This window comes from Molossus molossus, unplaced genomic scaffold (genome assembly GCF_014108415.1).
Source record: "Molossus molossus isolate mMolMol1 unplaced genomic scaffold, mMolMol1.p scaffold_m16_p_3, whole genome shotgun sequence".
NCBI lineage: Eukaryota > Metazoa > Chordata > Mammalia > Chiroptera > Molossidae > Molossus > Molossus molossus.
The window spans coordinates 16,648,208-16,669,184 of record NW_023425366.1 but is presented as its reverse complement, the minus strand read 5'-3'; positions in this window follow the sequence as shown (position 1 = coordinate 16,669,184).

Here is a 20,977-nt window from a genome sequence, read left to right as displayed (position 1 = left end):
CACTGAGCCCACACAATCAGAATTATATTTGACCAAAGATGCAGTTTCATCAAAGGATATTATAAGCAAGAGCACAAGCACGATTTCTATGAGACAGAGATATGCAAAGAAATGAAACAGATTATATGAGAGAGGAAAAAAATGTCACAGAACATAAACTTGAGCTAAGCGTTTAATAATAGATGCTTCAAATTTTAACCATGGAAGTGTCTTCATTGTAGAATAGATATATCAACAAATAAGCAAAATATTATCATATTAATTACTGAGTCAAGTTTGAGTTTTATTATATACCATAGTTAGTATTTGAGAGGTGTTTATGAAATGGACATGATGAATTCATTTATTCCATAAATACATTTTGAAATCATAAAACTTACTGTTTAGTGATAGAGATAAAAAAAAAACAGTCTCATAAATGCATAAATATGTATCTTTACAAGTGTGAAAAGGTTAAGACGGTTAGAAAGGGTTAGTACCAGGAGCCAAGTGAGTTTATAAACAGGTTTCTCTTCTAGATTACACGGGTAAGAAAGTGGAGCCTTGTATTTTCAGATCATCATTATAATTTAGGATTAGGGTTAGGGTTGGGGTCGGGATCAAGGTTAGGGTTAGTGAATGGAAAGTAATGAAATGTTACCACTTGGGTAAACGAGTCTTTTGAGCATTTTAGATCTGAAGATAAAATTGAAAAAGGTAGACGATAGATGAAAAATTAATTCTGAGACAGGTTTTATGGTTTGGTTTGATGTTTGTTTTATTTTATCTTTGAAGATAAAGATATTTAAGCATATTTATATGTTGAGAAGAAGCATCGGAATATACAGCTAAAAAATTAAGGCAAATGTATTACTGATATCAAGTATAAAGACATTTTTTCAGTTCTTGTCAATAATTGTTTTAGCAATTTTTCATACTGAATATAAACAAAATCTAAGCAGAACTATTTTAGATACTATGAATTCCTTTTGTTTTCAGAATTGTCATAATTTTATTTTTTTCCAAAATATTTTAACAAAAATAAGTGAAAAATGTTTGCATTCAATATGTACTATAAGTAAACATATGTACATACATAATAATTTTATATATATTTTATATATATGATCCTATTTCTTAGATCTGGCTTTACTAATTGATTTCATCATAACATTTTGAAGTGTATATTTGTGTTACATAGTGATATTTTGTTTACAGTTACATTAATTTTGACTTTTTCTTTCAACAATTAAAATTGTGTGGGGGAAATTCTAAATATATTTTAGCCATTAGTTTTCACCAAAGAAATTTGAACTAAAAAAAATTAATTCATAGATATATTCACCACATCTTCCTAATGGTTTTATGGTTAACATGACTAAAAATGAATGAAAAGAAAAACTGAGAAAGAAAATTTCATTCCAGATGGCTCTCAACATCAATGTTTTAGTCTGAAAAGAGATAATATTCAAAATACCTAAAACTATCATTTAAAATAAAACAAAATGTACTGTGTGCATATTATTCCTATATACAATGATAGGACCTAGTATTAACATTAATGATTTTTAATTTTTCCTCTTGTAAGGACATAATGCAAGATGAGATTGGAAACATATATGATGCACATTATTTTGAAATTTGACTGACAAGATAATGAGCTTGAATTTTAGACTGTATCATAGGGAAAAACCTCTGAAATGTTTGACCAGCAAATGAAAGGTACATGATAAGGTGCAAGGTTGGTTGGCACCATTAAAGATTAATTCAATGTTCAGTCATTCATTTAAGAAATATTTATTGAGTGTCTCCTACATACCAGACAAGGTTTAAAAAGGTGAATCATAGGCCAAATGCCTGAGATACTGCTGTTTCAAACCTTGAAGGTCAAGTCCTCCGCATCCTGATTTCTCTATCCAAAAAGGAATGCTGAAGGTATTTCTTGTACATTTTCCCTGAGACTGGAATTTAACAGAGTTGGAACCAGCAAGGAGTGGATGTAGCATACTCTCACACTCACACATAGCTATTACCTGCTAATGATGGCCATCTCTGACTCGGGGAATGTTCATGTATTCTCTCACTGACTGGCCAATGCCAAATGCTAGGGGTGCAACCAACTGAATGATTGACCAGGAACAAAATAGTGACTGTCAGGAGCCATGACTTAATGTGCCTCATATCCTAAGAAGCGAAGAATTTTTCCTTGAAAATATTAATCAAGTAATGATAAATTCATAGAAAAGGATAAACCTCAAGACTCACCAAACCAAAAGATGACTGAACAACGCAGCCTACTGAGACTACAATGTGAGTGATGTCTGGCCTCAAGGTCATAGTAAATCCCAGACGGTTTAGTGTTTGGTACCAGAAAGTATAGAGAATTCAGGTTTTTCAGGTCTAAGAATATCCTTGAAGTGGAACTAAGATAAATGCAAATTTGAAAGAATACAGTTGGGCTTAGAGATGGAATCTAAATATTTTTTAAACTGTATGGAAATATGCAGTGAGGAAGAAACTTAACCAGGACCCTGAAATGAGCCACACACAACATTCACAGTGGGATGTACTCTTCCGAGTCTGAACCAAGGCATACACAGAGAGAGAGAGAGAGAGATTATCATATGCCACAGTGAAAACTGTCATGGCTTGAAGTAGTTTGTGCACATTTCTGAAGGATTGAAGTGCTCATCACAGCGTTGACACAAAGTCACTCAAGGCTCTTCAGTAATAATGAATACTAGCAAAAGTTAAGCACAAAACAATGAACTGACAGCATTTGTATTTCTCCATGCACTTTCTGTTCACTTTCTGTTAATCATTATCCACCAGTTGTATATTTTTTCATAACTCACCAGTCCAAAGAGAATGCTAGCACACCTACAGATACTGATGATTAATCGACTCAGATGTGTGTAAGGCTAGAGAACAAATGATTAACCACTTCATCATTGCCCCACTGGTTTCGAGAACCATGTCCTTGTGCAGGATTCTCTGAAAACAAACATATCAATTGGTTTCAGGCAAGCTGTGGTCCTGATTATTGATTTTTGAAAAGGTATCAGCTTTAACAAGTGACCTCAGAGGACTCAGTTACTAGGAGCTACAGCCTAATTTCCAAAGTAACCAGAAACAGAGAAATGTCTAAACTTTGAGTAATCTCCCATTATAAGAGTTGATTCTAATGTCCATACAAAGTGCCTGAGCTCAGACAATGATTCTTGTTTATTATCTAAGCAATGCAGAAATGACAGCTTATGATGTCCGTATGTAAGCAAAAAATAAAGTGGCGCTTCTTTTGAATGTCCTGAGGTCTAAGAGGTGAAAATGTATGTTTTATGCAATAGAATTTTAATATTTCAATTGAACTCTATGAGAAATTTATCATTTTCCCACATCCACCATGCCTCTGTTTTTGAAATAATCGCAAATAGTCATGATATCATCACACACACAATACTTTTGTGCTCTATGCTGTGTATTTTGTTTTCAACTGACATCCCTTTTTTAGTCTTTTGCATTGGGGATTAAGACAAATTTTAAAAATAATTGGTACAGGCACAAACCCTAGCCATTTTGATCACAGTTACTCAAACTTCACTCCGAAAAACCTATAATTAATCATCTTCCTTGGCTAAGATTGTAATCTAGTCCTTAAAAGCACTATATTTTAAAGTGGCTAGTTACTTGGACCAAGTTAGTAACATTCTTGGTTAACATATGGCTGGATATCTATTAAAAATTTCTCCCAAATATATAACATTTACACAATTTTTCAATTTCTTCTAAGGCTCTTTCTGTCCAAAAAGCCAGATTTCATATACCTGTTAGCTGTTTTTAAAATTTAAAGCTTCTTATCTCACAAATATTTCATCCTAACGGCTGCCGTCCTCCAAGGTTGAAGGATTTTATAGAACTTTACTCAAAATACTTGTGAAATTCTTGAGATTAATAATAATTGCCTCAGACAATGGGCAGAGTTAAGAGATATAAGAAATACTTTCATTTATGTTTTTATTACTATATGTACTTCCCCCAGTAGCTCTAGCAGAAGAAAGGTGTCACAGAAATGTAATTTATCAATAATAATCTGTTACATAACTATTTACAGGAAAAAAGGAAAAGGAAACTTATGAAAAGCCACAAAATGCCCTGAGAAGGTGACTCACGATGGTATCAAGTGTTCACAAGGAGACTGAAAGAACTCCTACCATTGTTCTCATGACCCAAGAGCTGCATTGGTAAGGCAGAGCATCTTCGGAGAAGACCACAGAATTTTCATAGCTCAAGTTGACTAGACAGAGTTCCTGCCTCACCCAACAAACACCCACAGGCTTTATCTCCTAAATTCCTTACTGCCTGCCCCACCCCTTACTCACACTCCTATTGAAAGAAAGGCCCCTTGATACAAGGATGACTTAGAAAGAGTAATTTGAACTTCAGCAACTCATTTATTTGAATAAGTCATGCAAGGACCAGGAAATAGTTATTTACACAGGAAAAGAAATGTCAGATCTTTGTTAATGTAGGGTATCCAGACTAAGAAAGAGGTGAGGAAACTCTCATTGGTCTATAGATGAAAAATGTGAGAGGACGGTGGTTGTTTAGCTGAGAAAAGGAAATGCTAAGAATTTGCCAAATTTGGGAATAGAAATTATTTTCATTTCTGGGACAGGAAAGGGGCATTGTTGATGAATGTTTCTTAAATTCAGTGCTTTGGAGACATGCTTGTCAACCCTAGCTGCACATCAGATTCCCTAGGGATTTAAAAAACACGAATGCTTAAAACCCATTCCCAAAGACATAGTTACAATCCGTGATGGTCATGAATGCAGAGGCATCTGTGTTTTTAAAAACTCTCTAGATGTTTCCAGTGGGTAACTGCAGTTGAGAACCACAGGGAACACAGCTGAAATAAAATGAGATTTGAAGGGGGTTAAGGATGACATCTTAGGCCAATGTTTCCCAGTTTAGGGCATCTATCAATATCAAGATCATCTGAAGAGCTCCTCTGAGCTCTCTTCATGACTGAGCCTTGACCTTGCGCCTTACTGGGGCTGCATGGCCCATTTTAGCAAGAATCTTATTAAGCCAGTTTAGAGAGAATCCTCCCATCCTGAATATCTGATCACCCTTAATATCTGATCAAATTCCTCACCCCCACCATCTCAGCCTTGCTGTCTGATCACCCTGGCCTACCTTCAGCAACACTTCTGTTAGGTCACTTTAGCAAGAATCCTTCCTATCTTTGATTTCTCCTCTTGGTAATTTTCCATCCACTGACTACCCCCACCACCTCCACCACCACCACCACACACACACACACACACACACACACACACTTTAGCTAAAAATTTCCACTTGTTCCTGTATTTAGCATTGAGCTCCATCTCTCTCTCCCCGATTGCAATAGTCTTGACATCTATAGTAATAGTGGACTAGGTGTCAAGAAGTTAACAAATGTCAGAATAATTTTTTCATTAGCACATGACCTTCTGAAGAGATAATATTGATAGCCTTCCTTCTCCTATACCCAAACTGGGAACCACTCCAGAAGGTCACCTGGGTGACACTGCCCCGAATGCACTACCACTTCAGTGTTGTACACTTCAGCTCCATCAGAGTCCCCAGGGAAGAGTGCAGCAGAAAATTATATGTATAAAGGCAAGATAAGATGAATACATGTGGCCCAGCAGTAAATATTGTAGGAATAAAATCCCTTTGGGATACCAGAAATGCAGAACTGTAAGAATGTACAATGGGTTTGATTGATGGTTTTGTTGGTAACAAGGTATGTATTAAAGAGAGAGAGAAAGAAAAGAGATAACAAAATAAGATAAAGAGATACAAGCCAGCACTTACAAGAGAATATGGTTTCAGAAAGGGAAGGGAATGCTACAGCTCAGTTCCAAATCCAGAATGGGGTCTGTACAGAGGATGCATGAGGACAGATGGATGAGCTGGCCCTGCAGGTGCCAAGAGTGTTAATGAAAGTGGATTCTCTTACTTCAGCTATATTCATGATTGGCCTGAAAGTTTAAGATGCAACCAAGCTGCCCCTAGTGAATACATTCACCTCTGCAGAAGACATTAGCTAGAGTGTCACTTCCCATATGATACACACTTATACTACTGCATGGATATCATTTGGTAATGTTTTTATGTAACATTCTGTAAAAATAACATTAGAACACATTAGATATTTTAATATTTTCAGGACTCAAATAAAGAAGGTGACTTTCTAGCCTCCTGAAATTAATGTGCCTGAAAGCTAGGGACTTTACCTGATAACCTTGCAAAGTCTCGTCTATTTCTATCCTACCTTTCTTCAGTTCGTGAGCAAGTTTATGGAGAATCTATTTTTAAACATACTTCATAGATGGGAAAATAGAGGAAGTACTGGTAAATGGACTTCCCAAGGTGTTAGAGAGGATGTCTATCGGAGTTAAAATGATAATTGATGGTCCCTTAATTGCCCAACTAATTACCAAGCCTGCTGTTGAAAGCACTAAGTTATACTTTATGAATATAAAGTTTTATGTACATTTCCTCTGATATCAAGAAAATTACATCCAATAGAAAGTCTGCTCGACTTTTTATAAGTATTTAGAATTGAATGTTGCATCCATTACAGGTGGCTTTGAAAAATGTGCTGCCCATAATATGTAGGATAACTGGTACTGGACTAATAGACAGAGTTGCGAATTATTTAACCTTTGACCCTTTTGTGCCTTTGACATTCTTGTTAGGATGCATTAAGCATACAGAATATACTTGTATCAAGGTAAACTCAGAGCTTGGAACACTAAAACTCATGGTTACTACATGAACAATATTGGGCAGAGCTACATTTTATTGAACAGGTGTAGCACAAATTTGAAGTCTTTTAAAAGCACACATTCATTCAAGAAATATGAATTGAGTGGCTCCTCTATACCAGGCACCAGATGGGAATGTGCAAGAACACACAAGGAACTAAGAATTGACCCAATCTGACTTGTATTCAGCAAGGATCAGTCAGGTTGCTGGTTTGTAGATAGATTTTATGCAATACTATGAACTGAAATGTATACCCTGAAATTCATATGCGGAAGCCCTAATCCCCTGAAGGGAAGCATAATGTATCACCCCAAAATATGCCTCTTTGGTATATTTAGAACTGGTTATTTTTAAGGAACAGTACACCCAGGAGAAGCTCTGAAAACCCAGTTAGAAGTTACTCTTTTGTAAGAGAAATTTACATTTATAAGGGAAATCTCCATACCAGGAAGAGAAGGATGACTACAGCTTTATGCTTATCAATGGGGAAGACAGTGACTTAAATCTGGACAACAACCATACCCCTGTTACTTGTTAATGGCTCTTCTCCTGGAAACCACCCATAACTGGCTTCCCCACCCCAACATCTTCCTTTTGTCTTCAGCTGAAGATGTGTTCAAGAGAAAACCACAGGCCCAAAATGGAGTCACTTGTGCCAAAGCTCATGACACCAGGTCTAGATTTCATGCCTGATCTAAATGCAATTTCAACCTTCTCCAGAAATGTCATCTTACTAGGTCAGTCTGTAATTTTCTGGTCATTACCAATGAGGTTATCTGTCATATGTGCCCTCTTTGTACCCCAAAGGAAATGGTGGCAACTTGACTGGTAAGACCCCTGCCTTCTCCTAAGAAAAGGTAACCTTGCCTAAAACAATCCTTTCTTTTCTTTCCATAAGAACTTTCTTGTCCTGCCCAGTTTCTGTCTTTTCTTCCATATTGTACAGCTCTCAGAGCACCTCTCTGTTTGCTAGCTAGGATGCTGCCCAGATTCATGAATTGCTCAAAAGAGTCAATTAGATCTTCAAATTTACTCGATTGACTTTTTTAAAAAATACGTTTCCTTATTGATTTTTTGAGAGAGAGAGAGAGAGAGAGAGAAACATCGATGAGAGAGAAATATCAGTCAACTGCCTCCTGCACGCTCCCTAAGGAATTGAGCCCTCGACCCAGGCATGTGCGCTGATGGGGAATCAAACCCGGACCGCTCAGTCCCTGGGACGATGCTCAACTTATGGAGCCACACTGGCCAACCTGACTTTTTGTTCTTTAACAGGTGGAATTTAAGGTGAGACTTGGGCCATTTCAGGGAGTTCCTCAGTTTTCCTGGGTATGTCTTATATACACAGGAGTTCAACATCTTATTAAACTGCTATTTGTTTTTCTCTTATTAATCTGTCCTTTATTACCTGGGTGGGTGGGGAGGGTCTCAGCCAAGAACCTAGAAAAGTAAAGAGAAAATTATTTTTTCTCCCCTATACCCCAGTAACTCAGAATGTGACTGTCTTTGGAAACAGGATCATTAAATAGGTGAATAACATCCTGGTCAGTGTGGTTCACTGGTTGGAGCTTTGCCCTGTGCACTGAAAGGTTGTGATTTCAGTTCCTGGTCAGGGCACACGCCTGGGTTGCAGATTCGATCCCTGGTTGGGGCACATACAGAAGGCAACCGAGTGATGTTCTCTCCTCTCTCTCTCTCTCTCTCTCTCTCTCTCTCTCTCTCTTTCTCCCCCCGACTTCCCTTCTCCTTAAAAAATCAATAAACATGTCTTTGGGTGAGGATTTTTTAAAAAGAGAGGTAATTAAGGTAAATAAGATCATATGGGTGGTTTCTAGGCCAATGAAATCTCTTATAAGAAGAGATTGAGACCTAAACACAAAGCAGAGACACATTGAGAAGATGTCCGTCTACAAGCCAAGGAGAGAGGCCTGAGAAGAATCCAGCCCTGCTGACACCTAGCCTCCGTAACTGTGAAAAAAAACCATGTTTATTCCTCAAGCTGTCTGTTGTACTTTGTTATGGCAGCCCTAAACTAATTTGGGGGGGAGGCCAGGGAAGTCACAGAAAAAAGGAAAACTGTCCAAGAACCAATTTAATTATTCTAAGACTGAAAGGGTGGATTGGAATTCAGAAAATGGCTTTCTTTCCGTCATTTTCTTTAGTGAAAATCCTCCAAATGAAACTAATTTTACTGCAGACACGCTGCACACCGTCTAAATTTACTAAAGAATAGCACAGGACTTTATCACAATGATTTTCTTGCTTTTGATGTGTTTTGTTCATGGGATTACATTTTTCTCTACACTGAACACTGCATAAATGTTTTGAGTAAAATTTTAAAATTAAAAGAAAATGGGTGGAAACAAAAAGTCCCGGGGCAGAGGACTGCAAGAAGTTTCAAAGAGAAGTCCGGGAAGGTAATTTCTGAGCAGGCCTTTCAAGTGCCCTGCCCCAAATACTGTGTGCACGGTTGTACCCGGCTAGGCTAGCTTCCTCTCATCCTGCTAATTCCGGACCGACCTGCCGGGAGGGCCCTGTAGTTGATTCATGCACGGGGTCAGGGGAATACTACAAAGGACAATGGTCCCAGCAGCTGACATGGTTCACAATTTTCTCTCTCACCCTGATTCTAGCTTAGCTTTTATCCATGATCTTCTGAACCAGGAGTTTAAAAATTGGGGTTATGAGGGGCAGGGTTGTAAAGTTAGCCCCAGAATGACTCTTCTCTTTGAAGAACCCAAACCTCAGAACGTGTGTCTCCTTTCTCATTATTCACATTCCTCCCAAATCAACTCACGACCAAGGAAGAAAGGGGAGGCGGGGGAAGAAGATGTCTCCCACACAGCTGGTTATATATTGATAAATAAATCCAATTTTTCTCACATGCCAGAATGTGACCACAGGGGATCTTCCTAGTGAAACATTAACCAACTCTGTCCCATTGAAACAAAGCAATGGATAACAAGGGAGGGCGTGCGCTCTAATCTGAAGCCATAAAACAAAGTGTATGAGGCATGATAATTCAACAGGAAGAAGATTACTGACCCTTCCTAGACTGGCAACTCTTTCAATTAAAACGGTTCCTAAGAGAAAAGGTGGGGTGTCTACAGGTCAGGCAGCAAGCTGTCTCATTAATAAAGTCGAACATTAGTCCGCTGAGTTTCTAAGGAAAACAAAGCAAATATAAATAAGAAAGCACAGAATTCTCAGAGTCGTGCAGTGGCGTATCACAAAATCAGGCGGGTCTGTGTACAAGGCTGAGCTCGCTCTCTTCAATTGTCCAAGTATGGAAAATGAACGTGTCTGAGCCTCTGTTCCCTCTTCTATAAACGGGATAATAATATCCACCTCCCAGAGACATTGTGAAGATAGGAAAACACTTGTAAAAAGTTTAGTCTAGTGCCTTACACATAGAAGAGACGGTACATATTACATTTTTATTTCTTCCTCTCTGCCTTTACCAAGAATCTATTTATACTATGGTATCAAGTAATATTTATTGAACATTATGAAAACCAGACACACTTTTAAGTTGGTCAAAGTGTTCTGCAAACTCTGCCTGAGCAGACCAGAGTGACCTGCCAACGATTCTGCAGTACACTTCCTCCTTCCTGCGTCACCCTCATCCCTGTCCTTCCTTCCTCCTTCCTGCGTCACCCTCATCCCTGTCCGTCCTTCCTCCTTCCTGCGTCACCCTCATCCCTGTCCGTCCTTCCTCCTTCCTGCGTCACCCTCATCCCTGTCCGTCCTTCCTCCTTCCTGCGTCACCCTCATCCCTGTCCTTCCTTCCTCCTTCCTACTTCACCCTCATCCCTGTCCTTCCTTCCTCCTTCCTGCGTCACCCTCATCCCTGTCCTTCCTTCCTCCTTCCTGCGTCACCCTCATCCCTGTCCTTCCTTCCTCCTTCCTGCGTCACCCTCATCCCTGTCCGTCCTTCCTACTTGCTACTGTCGTTTTCTACAGTGAGCAATCTGGGCCATTTCCGTGGCTGGGTGAGAAAGTATGGAGAAAAGGAAAATATTGATGACAATATTTGAAGCATCGGTGTTAATTTCATAAGAAATACGAAGAGCACAGGACTTTATCACAATTATTTTTCTAATCGTCAAATGAACATCAAAATGAAATATAAACCAGATGAAAATTATTTCTCGTTGATATATTTTCCTTCTATTTCAGATAGACGCAGCACTGAAAAATTCTAAGGAGAGAGTGTTGTGTGGTAGTTTCTAGCCCCCGGTACTGGGCCTTGTAGACTGTAGGTACACAGAAATTGTTTCAAATGAAACCGAAATGAAGATCAGCAGGAATAAAGTTAATTAAAAGCATAGATGTAGTCCCAAATTTCAGGGAACCTACATTTGGATTTAGACAATGCACCCAACGTAATGACATGTTGAAAAGTACCATTTTCAAAATAAAAAATGGCTTGCTAAAAAAATAAATACTAGCAAGAATGAAAAGCCCACCTAGTGTTAAGAATTGTAGAAGATAAATTAAATCTTACCACTGGATTAGGAACAAGGAAGAAGAGACTATGAATATAAAGAATAAAGTAACAGAACTGGGAGACAGACAATTACAAATGAGAGCAGACTGTAGCAGAAGGCAAATGCATAGAGATAAAGTGTCAAAAAGATTAGTTAAGTAGGAACAAATCTACTGGATGATTTGGAATTGGAACTGGCAAGAAAGTAAGTGGCCACATGTTTGAAGGCCACGGCAGCCCCGGCCGCTATTCTAACAGAAGAAAATATTACTGAGAATGAGAAGGAAGCATTAATCTCATGATGTGGCTATGGTTATGCCAGAGGTACTAATATGATCGACCAGAATTCCTGGCATTCTGTATCTTTTGGCATTCGGGAAAAAGGATCGTGACCCCAGTAGATACAGAAGGATAGTACCCAAGGATATCTGGCCTCTGTCCTACATGGAGTGACTTCCAGCAATAGCTATCCAATTTGCAGGACCTAGTGCACAATGAAAATGTGCAGTGCTGGCCGGAAGCAGCGAAGTCAGTCTTCCCTATCCACTGCCCGTGGCCCCGTCCTATAGCACATATGTGTACCCCCATGTCTATGCTGGAATGAGCTTTGTACCTGGATGGGGATGGAAAGGCTCTGCCTTACTTCAGGTTGCTGTCACAGATTGCCATAGACTAAGGGGCTTAAACAACAGACATGTATTCCTCACAGCTCTGGAGGCTGGAAGTTGGAGATCAGGGTGCCTGCACAGTCAGGTTCATGGTGAGAGTGCTCTTCCCAGTTTATCTTCTTGAGGCACCTTCCAATATTAGAAAAAGACTAGCTAGCTCTCTGGGTTTTTCTTATAAGGGTATTAATCTCATTTATGAGGACTCTACCCTCATGACCTAATTACCTCCCTAAGGCTCCACCTCTAAATACCAGCACATTGAGGTTTCAGCACACGGGTTTTGAGAGACACAGACATTCAGTTGATTGCAGGCCCCCTGCCAAGATGCCTGCAGAATGCACGGCAGCCTGGCCAGAATGTAGCGAAGAGGATCACAACTCTATCCCACACTGAGACACCAGAAGACGTCTGCCTAACCCCCACCCTCCCTGTGCTGGTGTCCAAGCCCCTCCTGAAGCAGAAGACAAGGAAGAATGCAAACATCTCTCACCAACACAACCGAGAGGCTAGCAGTCACAGTGAGGCAGGGAGGGAGAGGCCAAAAAGAGTGCAGACGCCAAGTGGCAAACACAGGAGGCAGATGCTGATTCCCCGGAGGTAGGGAGGGAGAGAAGAGGGGTCACACCTGACTGAGCCAAGGCTCTGAAGCTCCAAGGCCCAGAGCCCCCGCCCATGCTCTAGCATTGCATTTACAAAGTACAAGTTCAAAGATTAAATGGTTATGAATTTCAAGACTGCAACCATAGAGCATTTAACCCCAAGCAAGGGGTGCAGCTGAGCACAGAGCCCTATGACTACACGGTCACACACCATGAAGCCTGCCGACCCTGACTGTTATGTTTTCCCTGGTACAGGAGCTGAATGCCTGACAATAATCCATTTGTTTCTCAGTTCTCCTAAACTATAGTAATTGTTCCCATCTCTAGCCCTCCTGCTTTTATCCATCGCCTCTTCTTACCATTTGCCTTGATTCCTTTCAATTGTTAAGAAAAAAAAATCTGCAATACCTATACAATTTTCAAAAGAACTTTTAAAATCATTTTATGTGCTTTCTTTGAAGTTATGTCAAAGAACATGTGACTTTTTCTCTTCAAAACTAGTTATTTTCATCATGATCATAAAATCATATAGTTACATAGTAAAATACATTGCAAGAAATACAGAAGGATAGATACGTAATAATCTTTCCAAATCCCCATTCTTAGAGTCACTTCCAAGGGTAGGATTGGTTCTTTTTACTTCTATTGGTGGTTATTGAAATAGCTTTACATACAATCCTCATACCTTTCATTTGTTTTGTCAACAACAACAGGAGTCCCTACTCCCTTTAAACATCCCTCCAGTCATGTTGGGACCCTATCTTATGTCAACTCATCCTCTTCTCTTCCTGTATCCTGAGCACCTGCTGGGTAATTTTTTCATATAGGACGTTGTATAGAATGTTCTGGGTTTCCATATGATAATAATGTAAATGTTGAATACTATTTATAGACAGTTTGAATTATTATTGAGAATTGTAAGTGGACTGTCACCTTTGTTATAATTTTTAAGTCATTGCACCATTGCTTTCCAGTATCCAGAGTTTCCAAGATGACTGCTCTTTCCTGTTGTAAATGAATTCTCTCCATGTTCCCAGAAGCTGTTAAGAATTTTTCCTTTCCCTTAGAATTTTGAAATTGAAACAAGGTATTTCTATACTTTTCTTTTCTCTTTTTTATTAGCTCCTCTTAGTATTGAGTTTATCCTCAAGGTCTCCTGAGACTTGAACTTTCTACCATTTGGGGAAATTCTCTTTTAACTTTTATAATTATTTCTTCTTCTTATAGAACTTACAGTAAGACTTGTTCAATTTACTTTTATATTTTTCATCTCTAAATTTTACCCTACATTCTGGGAGATACTGTCAACTTCATCTTCCATGTAACCAACATTGCTTTAAGCCCTGTTCTTTCCATTATTTATCTTACACACGAAATTTTGTACTTTGGCACTCATATTGTTTAATTCCCAAAAGAGTTTTCCATTCTGTTTGCCCCACCCCTTTTTTTTAATTGTATCTTATGAAATATCTTTGAGATTAACAATTAGCATTTTTATAACTTTTGTTCGGTATTATCTCTATATCCACTGATATCACTTATTACAATTTTCATCTTTGTGCTTTTCTTCATGCTATTTGTTTTCCTTAAAAATCTGATGCTCTTGATGTTTGTGTATGTATGAATGATGTTCTAATTGATTAACTGAAATAATTGGCAAGAGCCCAGCCAGTGTGGCTCAGCGGTTGAGTGCCGACTCATGCACCAAGAGGTTTCCGGTCAGGGCCCATGCCCAGGTTGTGGGCCCAATCCCCAGTGGGGGCCACGTAGGAGGCAGCCAATCAATATTCTCTCTCATTGATGTTTCTATCTTTTTCTCCCTCTCCCTTGCTCTCTCTCTAAAATCAATAAAGAAAAAAATATTTTAAATAACAATAATTGGCAAGAGTTTCCTCTGCATTTATGTAAGTTCTTTCCACCCCTGCCTCTAACAACTTCTTTAAATAAGTCTCAGTTGCCTGTTCTGTGGAAGTGGGTGGTGTACATCCAAGAGCAGGCTTGCCGGTGGGAAATGAAGAAAATGGACAATCAACCAGGTACAGAATTTTCACAATCGTGGGAACAACAGCTCAAAATTCAGTCCATATACTGGCTTCGTGTGTGTGAGTGTGGAAGTGTGTGTTCACGCAGGCCAGCTGAGGAGGTGCCAGTTACCTGGAGCTCGGCCGTGCCTGTCTCTGGGTCCTTGCATTAGGGGTTCCTGCCAGAAGAGTGGGAGTGCCATATCTTTAGAAAAAGCAGCAAAGTCATGGACGGGAGATTCCTTGAACTTGCAGAAGGAAAGTTGTTTCCAATGCAGTTGCTAATTGATGTCCCCCAAAACTGTCCTTAGCCAGGTCTATTTGTACATACCACTCTTTATTGAGTAGCTCTGCTCTTAGTGCTTCTCCAGGCTCTTTTGGAGAAAAAATTAGGCTTGCCCTTGGTCCCTCTGGCTAAAGTGCTCTCATTTCTGATTTTTCTTTCACTCCAATTCCATCTGCTTTCTATCTTCATGGAATACCTCAAAATGAGGTGTTGTTTTCCAATGCAGTCTTGATTGAATTCATTAAAAAATATAATTTTTTTCATTTCAATCAGATCTTCTGCAGGAAGGAAGATAGATGGACATCTCAAATTATGGACATCTCCAACCTCTTAATTAATCTTACCGTTAATTGGCATAACATCTGACCTTAAATTTGTGCCCACTTAACATTTGAGTTTTATAATTACTATAATATCCCTATGAAAATCTTCTCCATTTCAGTCAGAAAATAGGATCCAGTTATAGCTGTGACTGAAATATTAGATTTATCATCACATTGAAAAAAAGATTAAAAGTAAGTATAGACAGATTCAAAGAACAATTGAGATGTTTCATTTTTGGAAACAGAAATGATGAAATGTGTCCAATAAAACACAGCGACATAAGTTAAACTGACTTGGGGGAGTAAATAAGCTATATCTTTCCTAAGGGTAAAAACATTGAAATAAAGTAGTTATTGTATGAGACAGAAGACACTTGATTGACTCTAGATCTAGAGAGAGCTAAACAGAGAGGGTGGATTCAGAATGAATTATGAAGAGATGGCGATTAGAACTCTGTATATTATCTCATTATCTCATACAATGTGAGGCTACATTAACATCTGATTACTGTTCAAAACGCTAGACACTGGTATAAAGCAGCTACAATTAGCTATCGCCTTATAATTAACAGCTTACATTTTCAAGGTGCCTCATTACTATAATGACTCACAACAGAGCAGGAAAAAAAATGTTCTCACATCTTACAGTGAATCAGCATTAGAAAGAGAAATTTGAGCTCTCGATTCTGTATTTAGTACTTTGAACATCTGATTTCCTTTCACTTTAACATATTTCCTAAAAAGACAAAAATCAGCATATTTCCACTTGAACTATGGAGACTAATAATTTTAAACATAGTTAATAAAATACAATTTAGCAGTATAGTTTCTAATGAGTAGAATAACACAATATATGTGAAAGAACATACATTAATAGGTTAAAAAGCAGCAAAATTCTTGAAAAGCCTGTCTGTCAAATGCTGAACCATCACTGAGGTATTGTGAATCAATGAAGTGACAAATGTCAAGCTGTTACATTAAAGTTAATACCTTCTATTGTACCATCAAGGAAACTGAGTCAGTGCAGTGCCTGTGGATTCAGAAGATCGTGGTTTTTATTTTTTGGTGGTTGTTTTTTGTTTTTAATTTAGAACCTTCAGAGGTCCTTGAAAGAGAGTATTCCTTAACAATGAGTACAGAGCAAGTGAATTTCAACGAGAGATAACCATGACTGGAGGAGAATGAACTAAATAGTACTTCCAAGTACCTTCTCCCCAAAAGCATTTGCTCTCATTTTTTAAATTGCTGGACTCATATTTTTGTCTTTCTTTGGTCACATTCCCAGAAAATACTGATGTATTTAAACCATTAAATAATTTGTATCTATTGTTTCAGAGGAAATGACAAAATTAGTCCTTTCTCTGGGTCAACTTGTACTCTATGAAAATGGGGTAACCAGATGATGCCCTGAACAAAATTGGAAGCTGGGCAATGGAAAAAGAAAAAAAAAAAAAAAGGCTTCTCTTTGATTTATCTGAACACTATAAAGAGGGGGAAAATTACTAAAAATTAATTCACTATACTTCTTCAGTACCATAGTTCATGAGGAATAGATGGATTCTTCAATAATGAAAATGATAATCCTTCCCATACCTGAAACATGGAAGTCTTTAAGAGATTCAAGACTTTGAGAAAATGCATTCTAATTGAATACTAAAACGTTCCTGCCTCTCGCTACTCATACATTTTTAACATTGTATTGACATCTCAGAAAGACTGATTAAATGAAATTTGCCATTTTTTGAAGACTGCTATACTTCCATTGGTCTAACCTCCATCATGATAGTATGATTTAATTTTCTTTATATTTTTGAGCTTCTTCCATGTTATGCATATAATTAAAATGTTATAGTTACTTTATTTGTAGTTTTTTTTTTTCTTTAATGTCGTAAAATAGAAATTGTGCTTCCAAAAATAGAAGTCAAATCATTTTAAAGAATTCTGGTCAGTAATCAGAATTATTTTCTTTGTTTTACCTAACCACTGCTATAATTTGTTTTACATAAATTTGCAAGTGCTAAGAGAGAGTAGAAAATTCAATAATAGCAGATGGTTCAAGTAAACCCTATATATCCACTATTAAGAAAGATTCTAGATGATGTATCAGAATTTAACCTCTTTTATTTTACACATGAAGAAAACTAAGGACCAGAGAGATTAAGAAATGCAGTTTAACATCATGCAGTTATTTTATTTTGTTGTAAAACTGAAACTAAATCTCAAGACTCCAACTTTTAGTTGGTTAGCCTTTCCACAATACCATATTTCATCCCCTTAATTTACAAAGATTAAAATATACTAAATGAGGTGGGAAATGAAATTCAAAGTAACTAAGAGCTTCTGAGGAAGAGGTAGATTAAGTCTGAAAGGAAGAATTCCCCCCCACCCCACTATATTTCTTAGGAAATTATGTCTTAGATTTTAGGTTGGATAACTATGTTCCTTTCTCTGAAGGGTCATGATCAGATTGCTAGATATGTATGTGTGTGAGGCATAAAATGATTAAGTCCTGAAAGTCAGATTTCTTTGTTTTTGTTCACAGAGTGGTTGTTCATATTCTATTTTTTCTGGTGTAACCCACTTTCCAAATGGATGTTACTACCATAAATAGATCAATGAAGGCATTGTAATAAATCATTACCAGGTTTTCAAAAAATAAATCCCCAAAAAGACCATAGACAGGATATAGTTCTTAAAGAACTAGACATAAGAGCAGCAAGTAAAGAACAAGCCCTTCTCCAAGGGTGTTCAAGTGACATGCCACTGACAGAGCTACTAGTTGATAAGTGACAACACTTCTTTAAGGTAAAGTAAGATTCTGACGGAAGCCCGAGATATTCCCAGAATCCAAATATGTTGTTTTGTTACAGTCAGAAATAAGGACTTTACTAGGATTCTGAGCAAAAGATGTTCTTTGGATAAACAATGAAAATCTGGAAGGCAATTTACAGAAAGAGAGCTCACAGTAAAAGGGGGTAAGGATTAGAATGTGGCATGTGACCCCTAATACACCTGCTTTCCCGTCTAGAACCTGTTTTAAATTTCACACTCAAGCATCTTTGTTTCGGTTATTTGCTCTCTGCCATGAGATTTTCAGAGAATGGGGCTCCAATAAGTAAATAAATAATTCAGCGACTCCAGTAGAGTCAGAGATCAGCGTGGAGAATAGGAAGGCACAGATTCATTGGAAGAAACGCTAAGAGGGTCAGAGACCCTTTCCAGCTCAGAAAGTCTCTTCGTTCAACTTCTGAAGCTAAGGGGAGATTTTATGAAATCCAGCGGAATTTAAACCACAAAGTAGAGGAGAATAATGGCAATGAAGGCATTTTATCTAGTTTGCCCTTATAGAAATATCTGCAAGCAAACACACTGTAAAAATGTAATGATGGATTTAATTCAGTAACTCTGTATAAGAAGGACTATGGCAAATAAGAAGATAATATCATAGAGAGTTAAGTCTTGAAATAAGAATTTTCTCTCACGTACCGATGATCTGATAAAGAAAATGTAATTCGTAACCATTCACCAAGTTTTGTTTTTTGTTGTGTGCGTGTGTGATTTTTTGTTGTTGTTGTTGTTTTTACTTTTAGCCATTGGTTTATGGTAGAAATAAGTATTGAGAAGGGACCTCAGGCAGTATCTATGTTCTTCAGGTTTCATTTAAGTTAGAGAACAGTGATTTTAATGCCTCCCCCATATGTCTTTAATATGTAAGTCAATAGAACTAAAGTCAAAATTGCTTTAAATAATTGCCTGAAATGTCCAAAGCAATGTTCACTTACAAAGTATTTAGCCAACATGTAAATTAAGTCAATTTAACATCATCATTTTTAAAATATCATTTTTTTACCTCTTCGATTACCCATTTATTACAAAGGTTATTAAAGATACAAATGAACAGCCAGGAGAGATACCTAGAAGGTGGTCCAGAAGGGTCCTAAACATAGGAGTTTCCATCCCAGTGGACTACTTTGGGGTGCACCACGCTCCTGGCTCACGCATGCATTCTGGTTGACCAGCATGAAGCTCTCCAAACTCCATAGTTCAAAGATTTTTATGGAGGCCTCATTATGTAGGTATGCTTGATTGACTCTTTTGGGTAATTATCCAAAGAAATTCAAACCACTAATTTGAAAAGATATATTCATCCCTGGTTCATTGCAGCATTATTTACAATAGCTATGATATATGTGGAAACACCTTAAGTGTCCATCGACAAACAAATGGATCAAGAAAATGTCGTATATGTATGCAATGGAAATTACTCAGCCATAAAAAAGAATAAAATCTTGCCATTTGCAACAACATGGATGGACCTAGAGGGTATTACGTTGAATGAAATAAGTCAGATAGACAAAGACAAATAACATATCATTTCACTAATATATGGAATCTGAAAACAAAATGGAAACAAATTCATAGAAATATAAAACAAATTGGTCATTAGATGGGAGGGAGTGGGTAGATGGGTGAAAAAGGTGAAAGGGATCAGCAAATACACATGGCCAGTTATATAAATAGTTACAGGGGACCCCGATGAGTGACTCAGTTGGTTGCATCATTGTCTGGTACACCAAAAAGGTTTCAGGTTCAATTCCAGGTCAGGACACATACCTAAGTTTCAGATTCAAAACCTAGTAGGGCACATACTGGAGGCAACCAATCGACGTTTCTCTCTTACATCTCTCTCTCTCTCTCTCTCTCTCTCTCTCTCTCTTCTCTCTCTAAAATCAATTTAAAAAACATATCAAGTGAGGATTTAAAAAATAGTCACAGGGATGTAAAGTACAGTATAGGGCATATACTCAGTAATATTGTAATAACTATGTATGGTCTCAGATGGATACTAAACTTACTGAGATGGTCACTTCATGTGGTATAGAAATATGTATGGTATGTAAATGTCTAATAACTATGGTGTAAATGTGAAACTAATATAATATTGTATATCAACTGTCATTGAAAAATAAATTTTTAAAAAATTTTAAATAAAATTTTTAAAATTGCTTATGAAGTACTATGACTTATGAGTCATAGTAACCAGATAGAAAAGCATTTGCAAAATAAAAAATAAACAAAAAAATAAAGAAACTTTTTGTTTAATTCTCACCCAAGGACATTTTTTGCATTTATCTTCAGATAGAATGGGAGGGAGAGAGGGGTGAAGAGAGAGAGAGAAACATCAATATGAGAGAGACACATCAACTGGTTGCCACCCACAGGGCCCCGGGGCTGAGGACAAACTGCAACCAAGGTATGTGCCCTTAATGGGAACTGAACCCAGGACTCTGGTCAGCAAGCCGATGCTCTAACCACTGAACAAAACCAGCCAGGGCAAGAAACATTTTTAAAAAGATTATTTTCCTTGAAATAAATTTATTTTACAACATTAAAAAATAGAAAGCTGCAGTTTCCATTGCAAACGTAACTTACATTACATAAGAATATGCATAAATTAATGTTCAATGATATAAAACTAAAATAAACTCAAGAAATAACATAAAACAAAAGTAAATATAAAACTGCAAAATAAATTAACAGTATAAAAATAAAAAAATCAAGGATTAGAAGAAGAAAATTAAATTGCATGAAAGAATATGAAGGAAGATACCAGTCAAGAAGAGAAGAGAAAACAAAGATGCAAACTGAAAACAATATACTTCTTTGGAGAAGTGACAAGAGTGAACAATTCAGAAGTGAGAATAAAAAATATAGACAGAGTCTGGCTGGTGTGGTTCAGTGGTTGAGCGTCAGCCCATGCACCAAGAGGTTGCCAGTTCTATTCCCGGTCAG